The 8,306-nt window shown below is 44.8% G+C and overlaps 1 pseudogene; it reads right to left on the bottom strand.

The window, feature by feature from the left end:
• Nucleotides 1–1,538: 1,538 nt before the first annotated feature.
• On the bottom strand, nt 1,539–2,230 carry LOC108491279 (annotated as a pseudogene).
• Nucleotides 2,231–8,306: the final 6,076 nt, after the last annotated feature.

Here is an 8,306-nt window from a genome sequence, read left to right as displayed (position 1 = left end):
CTGGCTTGAATTTTCATCTTAACTATGTGCTTTTAACTTTTCTGTAGATGCATTTAAAGCTGTTTCAAAACTTCTGTGAAAAGATACTAAGGATATGGTAAATTAAAATAAAGTTTGTTAATTCTAGTAAATAATATTTTATCAATAAACTATTTGTTGGAACTCCTCCACATTAGCAGTACTGAGAACGGCTGTATGGCCCTGCACTTCTCGTTTTCACCAGGTCACAGGCCCCAGGAGTTCTTGCTGAGGTGTTTTCATGTTCTTCTTCTCTGCTTTTCCCCATTCTTATGTGCTTCAGAATCAGGTAGATCATGAAAAAGAGCATCTTTTATCTTCTATTGCATTGCATTTGCAGCATCAAGAAGAGAATGGAGTCAGGGGATGGTTCAAATGTTAAGAACACTTGCTGCTCTTGCAGAGAACCTGATTCAGTTCCCAGCACCCTTATTAGATGGCTCACAACCACCTGTAACTCGAGCTCCAGGGGATCTGACACCCTCTTCTGGCCACTGAGAGCACACACACACACACACACACACACACACACACACACACAGAGCATACACATACAGACACACACAAGCATATAAAAAATGAAGTAGAAGAGAATGGGGTTATTTGTTTAGTGTGTGTTGGGGGTGTGTACATGTGTGTGTGCAGGTGTACACACCCATACATACATGTACAGAAGCCAGATGATGACAGTGATTGTCCTGTTAAATAATTCTCCATCTTATTCTCTCTCTGAACCTGGATCTAGGCTGGTGGTCAGCAAGTCCAATGATCTTCCTGTCTCCTCCCATCCCCAGCCCTGGAATTAGAAGCACACACAACCATGTGTGGTGTTTTACTTTGTTACTCAGAATTCAAACTCAGATTCTCATAGTTGCATGGCAAGCACTTTTGCCCACTTAGTCATCTCTTCACCCCAACTTTTTCCTTTTAAGAAAGATACTTAGCCGGGCATGGTGGCACACACCTTTAGTCCCAGCATTTGGTAGGCAGAGGCAGGCAGATCTCTGTGAGTTCATGGTCAACCTGGTCTACATAGTGAGTTCCAGGCCAACTGGGACTACAGGAGACCCTGTCTCAAAAAGAAAGAAAGAAAGAAAGAAAGAAAGAAAGAAAGAAAGAGAGAAAGAAAGAAAACTTAAAGTGTCGTTCTGCATTCCCAATCGTCCATCTAACCCTTTCCACCAAACTCTTGAGCTCGAGTGATTTTTCTGCCTTGGCCTCCCAAGTGCTGAGACTTCAGGCAAATGTCATTTTGCATATGTATATGTAATTGTTGGTGCTATTGGACCTAAGGCTGTGTCCCTAGGACTGTGCAAGAAAACACAAAGGAAAAACTCTTATTTCTTCTGCCTCAAAGGAACACTATAAGCTTTATCATAGGATGAATACCAAGACATATTGAACTTCGTTTTATAAAAAGTATGACATAGAGAAAAAAGAACAATCACTACCAGGCAGAATAGCCAGGAAGATTGGATGAAGGAAGTGGCATCAGTATATGACAGAGAAAGGCCAACTGGCTATTTAGTTTTTCTAGGAAGGAATGTTTCTAGCTTCCAAAACCAGAATGTTCTTGCCATAAGTCTCTTCACTGCATCATTCGCCTCTTGGTTCCTTATGCTATAGATTAAGGGAATCAGCAATGGGGAAAAAAAGGTGTAAACAACAGATACTGCCCAACCTTCCTCTGGGGAGTAGCTAGAGCTTGGGCGAAGGTAGATGAGGGTGCAGCACCCATACTTCAGGGTGACCACAAGGAGGTGGGAGGAGCAGGTAGGGAAAGCCCCAGTGCTTCCCCTCCACTGACTTCATCCTCAGGATGGTAGCCACAATGCAACTGCAGGACAGGCAGATAAGGAGCAAGGGGATGGCCACAGCAGCCACAGTGATGAAGACAGCTGCCTGCTCTATGTGCATGTCTGTACACACCAGGCACATGACTGCAGGGATGTCACAGAAGAAGTGGTAAATTTCACTGTGGCCACAGAATGGAAGGTGGCAATCAGAATGGTGAAAGGCAGTGACAACAGGCATCCCAGACCCAGAGAAACTAAAGTCATCTCTCTACAGACCTGCCAAGTCACAATGAGGTTGTAATGCAATGGGTGACAGATGGCCACATACGTATCATAGGCCATGACAGCAAACAGGACACAGTCAGACCAGATCCTCCCAGAAGGATGAAGAAGAACATATGGGCCCCACAGTTGGGGAGGTGCAGTCACCGCCAGCGGTGGCTGCTCCTCTGTTCTCATGGATACCGCCCCTTTGTTCTCACGGGCATTGAGGCTGGTCCTCCACTCACCCTGGGCTGAGGCCGCTCTTTCGCCTGCCCTGGGCTGAGGCTGCTCTTCTGCTTGCCTGGTGCTGAGGCAGCTCTTTTGCTTGCCCTGTGCTGCCTCCTATTCATTGCTGCTTCTGCCCAGTCCTGGACCCCAGGGCTGGTGAGGAGACCGTGCCAGCAGAGCCACATTCAGACACAGGAGACCAGGTTCAGTGACACAGGTCTGCTTTATTGCAGGAAGGCACAAGCTTATATAGGGGTGGTGGTCCAATCACAGCACAGCAAGTAAGATAGCTTATTAGCATAACATACTTAGCATCCTATTAGCATAACAGACTTAACTTCCTATCACAGAATAAAGGGTAGGATGCCTCATTAGCATACTGGGTTTTAGATTACAGAGCCTGCATTCCTGGAAACCATGTGACCCTGACAGTTGCAATATCACCCTAGGCTCAAGCCTGTCTCCCACATCTCCCCCTTCTTTTGTTTTTAAAGGTGAGGTACATAGCATATTGATGCTAGTCCAGATACATCAAGGCAAAGTACAATGGCTCAGGGGGTCATTGTATTAAGAGCCCCCTCCCTCAAGATGGTGAGCTTCCTTAAGAGCAGGTTGTGCCAACTCCATGCCAACCAGTAGGAGTCGAGATTCTTTGCCTCGGCATTGTTGTCCCCACCTCAAGGGTCACCCAGCATAATGGACTGTGCCTGTCTTAGGCTGTCCCATCTCTCGGGATCTTACCCATCATTGACTACCAGCCCTTGAAGGGTGGGTCCCTTTTTGTGGTTTGGCAGAGGGAGACGCAGTACGTCCAGTATTGGCTTGTTTAAAGGCCTCCTCAAGGGTTAAGAATTTGTTGGAACCCATCAGAGGCCAATTATAGGTTTGTAAAGGCAAGGAATAGTGGGTCCTTGTTTGCAGAGACATGCCTGGCAAGATCTGGAGGCAGGGCAACAGATAACTGAACTAGCCTTAACAAAATTAACAATGCAGAGTCCAAAAATCAGGAGATACCAGTAATGGCTATAGTCTCTGCTTGTGAAGTGAGATAATTAAGGTCGTCCCAGGTTATCAGCTGTGCTGTTGGAGATGGTTGCTTTCGTGGTCTGTGATGCCAGGTTGGTCTCTCAGTGGTTGAGAGGTGTGTCACTTCCTCCAGGGTAGGGCTGCCATCTCTGGAGTTGGTGGTTGTGGAGGGAGGGTTTTTGTCGCAGGCAATTCTGATGTTCTAGGCTGGGATCCAAATGGGGGATGGAACATTACCTGGGAAGATACAAGCATAGCATTGGCCTTGCGTTAACAACAGGTGTCAATAATATGATGGATATATTTGAGTTTGCCAAAGGAAAGGAAGTGAATAACGTCCATCTGCCAGATCTTGTTAGGGCAGGTGTCAGACCAATGACCCTGTCCTCCGCAAGCCCAACATTTTCCCTGTCTGTCTCAGCCTATGGCTGGTGAGCAGCCAGTGCCTCAGAGAGAGCCATGGCATGAGCTCGAGTGGCCCCCACATCCTGACAGGCCAGAATCCATTTAGAGACATTCTTGTGTCTATCACGTCCTATGGCAAGGCAACACTCAGTAGAGCAGCCTTCATATACAAGATCCTTGAGCAAAGAATCTGCGGCCCCCCAATGGCTGATTTTTCTATTAATGCTTTGTTGGCACCTTTTAACAAAGTCAGAGAAAGGCTCACCTTGTTTTTGTATCAATCTGGTCAATTTGGTATCCTCACGAGCTGGCATACTTTGGAAAGCACGGAGCGTGCAAAGCCGCACTTGTTCAAAGTAGCGAGGAGATCCCTGTGCCTGGGCTTTTGGGGTTTTAAAATTGCCATGCCCTACCAAAACTCAGTGTTTTGAACATTGGCATTTCTATTGTGGTCTGCCTGTTGTTTGCATTTGTCCTGATAAGCAGCATTTCATAAGAGAAAATCACCTCCCTGTAGACAGGCACAGGCAATATTTTGCCAATCATAGGGGGTATTGGCTGAATGATTGATTTTATTTAATAACTGACCAAACCAGGGGGAGTGAATGCCATCAACTGATGCCTTATGCAGCTTCCTTCAGGTATCATGAGAATATGGATTTTAGACATTGGGGTTCTGTTGTCCCTCATTGGCAGTAACCTGGAAAAACTGTGGAAAATTGACCTTGTATCATAGTAGAGGGGCCTAGACTGGAGGGGCTTCCAGACCTCCTCTGGGATGGATGAGTAGATGGACTGGGGGGAAACTTCCTTAGAGCTAGTGCAAGATGGCAGAAAGTAGCCATCGCCCCGTAATGGTGGAGCAGAGGCTGCCTTAACTTCCCATTTTTCATCAAAGCCAATACAAGATGGCGGAGGGTAGCCACCGCCCCATAATGGTGGGGCAGGGGTGATCTTGACTTCATGTTTTTCATCGGGGGACCCTCAGACCCTAATTTCTCATTTTTTACCTTATTATCAGCAGTCATTGTTTCCACATCAGAAGAGAAATCAGTTAGTTTGGTTTTGACTGGAAACGCATGGGACAGGCTGTCCCCACTATCCTGTTGCTTTATTTGTTTATCTATGTTTTTTTAGTATGAGATTATTCTGCTCAGGGGCATTGGGGGGAACTCCCCAAAGCAAGGCCAGAATGGCAGTCACAATGGGGTAGAACAGCCCAGATAATGGACACCCCTCCCTCACTTCTCTCTTTCTGTCCATGAGTAGCACACGAGCCCATTGCTCTGGATCCCAACAGCAGGAATCTGTAAACCAAGGAGCAAGAGCTAGCACTTCATCTAATACCTTAGTTACTTTTTCTCTATTACTCTAATTTGCCTACTCCTGAGGACAGAAACCAGTGCAGCAGCACGGGGGGCCGGCAGCAGCTGGATAACTATTCCCCATACTGGAGGTCACTCACCCTGCAAGACATACCCAGAAGGACTCAGGAGCCATTCAGGAAGACAATTGGTGGAGACAGGAACAACATGTCAAACTGAAGACAGCAAGCCAGAAGAACAAAAGCGGCAAGCACCCACAGAAGAATCACTGGCAAAGAGGGCATCGGGAGCCCAAAGTGTTCCCAAGTGTTACAGCCTCATGGGGTTGGGCTTTTTGAGCCCCACATTGGGCACCAGCTGTGGTCACTGCCAGCAGCGGCCACTCCTCCATTCTCATGGGTGCCGTTCCTTTGTTCTCACAGGCGTCGAGGCTGCTCCTCCACTCACCCTGGGCTGAGGCTGCTCTTTTGCCTGCCCTGGGCTGAGGCTGCTCTTCTGCTCACCTGGTACTGAGGCAGCTCTTTTGCTTGCCCTGTACTGCCACCTGTCATCGCTGCTTCTGCCCGGTCCCAGACCCCAGGGCTGGTGAGGAGACTGTGTCAGCAGAGCCACATTCAGACACAGGAGACCAGGTTCAGTGACTCAGGTCTGCTTTATTGAAGGAAGACACAAGTTTATATAGGGGTGGTGGTCCAATCACAGCACAGCAAGTAGGATACCTTATTAGCATAACAGACTTAGCGTCCTATCACAGTATAGCAAGTAGGATACCTTATTATCATACTGTGTTTTAGATTACACACATGACCCTGACAATTGCAATATGACCCTAGGCTCAAGCCTGTCTCCCACAGGGAGGGACATAATCATCTTCCCCATAGAAAGGATGCTAGCCAGCACCAATGGAGCGATGTTGGTGGAATAGCCAAGCTCTAACACAGCCAACACAAAAAGGAAGAAGTACATTGGTGTATGGAGGGAGTGATCCTGCCATACGGTGAGCGCAATGCTGAGGTTTCCTGCTAGGCTTCCTACATAGGGCAGCAAGAAGCCCATAAACTCCAGGGAAGCCAATGTCATGTTGGTTAAAAAGGGCTGGAAATGGAAGTATACCACTCTTGTCTGGTTTCCTTCCTCCATCGGACCTAGTGCAAAGAAAGAAGTCAAAGGCCAAGTTACTCTCCTGAGTCAATGAATTTATGTTAAAAACAATCTTCCATCACTGAGTGCTTATCCTCAGTGCTTCCTTTAAAGTCCGACCAGCATCACCTTGCTACCTCCACTGCTTAATCCACTAATGCCTTGCAATGCTGGAGAAATACTGACTTTTGCATCTTCACTGTAAAAACTAGAAAAGTGTAAACATCCACTTGGAAAGTTGAAGTTTAAGAGACTGATGTTTGACAGCACCAAGCCCCATGCCAGGCTTGTACCAGGTTCTCAGTGGATGTTTTCTTCTGATTTCCTTTTTCTCCTTCTTTGACACACCCACCCTTTTTTGAGCAAACCTTTCTCATAATCCTCATGCCTCTTCATTGCTCTGATGACCCATTTACTAGAACAGTTTATGGGTACAGATCTCTACAAAAACATAAGCATCTCACACCATGCTCAGAAAGCAAGCCACAGGCATTATCTTTACCTGTTCTGTGAATGTGGAAACTCAAAGCCCAAAGAAATTAAATAGGTTGCATGTTACCCTCCATAGTCCTCCTGGAATTCTGGTTTGTTTGTTTTCCTGAAATTTTCAACAATGCAACTTTGGTTTTGTTTTGTCATATCAGATACTAACCCTCCTCTTTTTCTACCTTCTTTCCTGTCTCCTTGTGTTCTGAAAGTGCCTACCTCAGAGAGGGCTCCCATGCTCCTACAGGGCTCACCCGAACCCGAACCCTACGGTCACCGGCTCAGACTAATTGCTCTTACATGTTATTTAAGCCACATTACTCAATTTTGAGAGTGAAAACAGTAAACTAACATCTTATTCTTGCAGTATCACATGTAATCATTACAGCCTGATTCACAGCGCCATTTTAGAGGTGAAAGCAGCGTAGTTTCCTAAGGTACAACTTCAGGAAACAATTTTTATTTAAATGTTCCATTGCCCTGTCAGCAGCCACACTTCTCTTGATTTTTCAATGTTACTGAGTTTTCATCTGTTGCAAGGCAGACACATATGTGCATGCAAATATTTCTTTATGATTGTACTTAATGTTTTCAGTTGGGTGAAAATGGCCAAAGGTAATAGACATAATAGTCTTTCCATTGATGTTTACAGAGGATACTCAGAAAGGCCGGCTAAAGGCACCATTCTGCTAAAAGAGTGGGATGGGGTCAAAGAACTATCAGTTTTTGTTGCTCTGATAATTAACTGAGCCAAGTTTTAATGTGGTATTCAGGTGTTTTTTTACAATGATGATCTGTTCCTGGAAGAGGGAGTCATTTTTCTTTAGGAGTGTGCTGCCTGTGCTCAGAGTTACTAAACAAAAGAAGGCATAAAGGTGGATGGAGTGCATGTGGTAGGGATCCAGGTGGGAAGGGAAGGAGGAGTTGGGCTGGATTGCACAAGTGTACATCAGTCTCAAAGAATAAATAACAATATAAATAAATAAATGATTTCCTAATAGGTTTGATCTGTTCTTTCTATTAATGTTATTAGTATTTGTTACATAAATGAAGAAAATCTTGTTGGAAGAAAGTATAAAGAATACTGTATTGTTGTGTAATTTCTTTTATAACATGTTTCATTTATTTTTTTAACTAAAGCTGGTATGATGCCAATATAATACAACAGATGAAGTCATTATCCACAGATAAGAACTACTAGAGTTAGAGCTAGCCACTCCATGAGGTTATAGCCATAAGGTCTAACTTACCCAAAGAATAAACAAACATTAGAAAACAATAGATTTGTTTATATGCTCCAAATATAAACAACATAGTTCATAGAGTACAGATAACTGTAAATACAGTGGGAAACAAAGGTAACAGACATAATGGTCAATCTCATTTTTATTTTAATATATGTTGCCTTAATCTGTCGTATTTGCTCCATTAGGTCAAGCAATACTCTTGGTTATTTTAAGTACAGTCATCCTATTATATGTCACATACAAATGTTATGTCAAATACAGAGGACAAAAGAAATGTAAGATCCGGATCATGCTCACAAATAGTTTTGATATGATCCAGGAATTTCTTTCTTATTGACTCTACCAGCTAGCTATTCCTCTCTCCTGAAGAC

This window comes from Nannospalax galili, unplaced genomic scaffold (genome assembly GCF_000622305.1).
Source record: "Nannospalax galili isolate Female #2095 unplaced genomic scaffold, S.galili_v1.0 scaffold580, whole genome shotgun sequence".
NCBI lineage: Eukaryota > Metazoa > Chordata > Mammalia > Rodentia > Spalacidae > Nannospalax > Nannospalax galili.
Note: the sequence above shows the minus strand (reverse complement) of the source record. Positions and strands in the feature narration are given on the sequence as shown.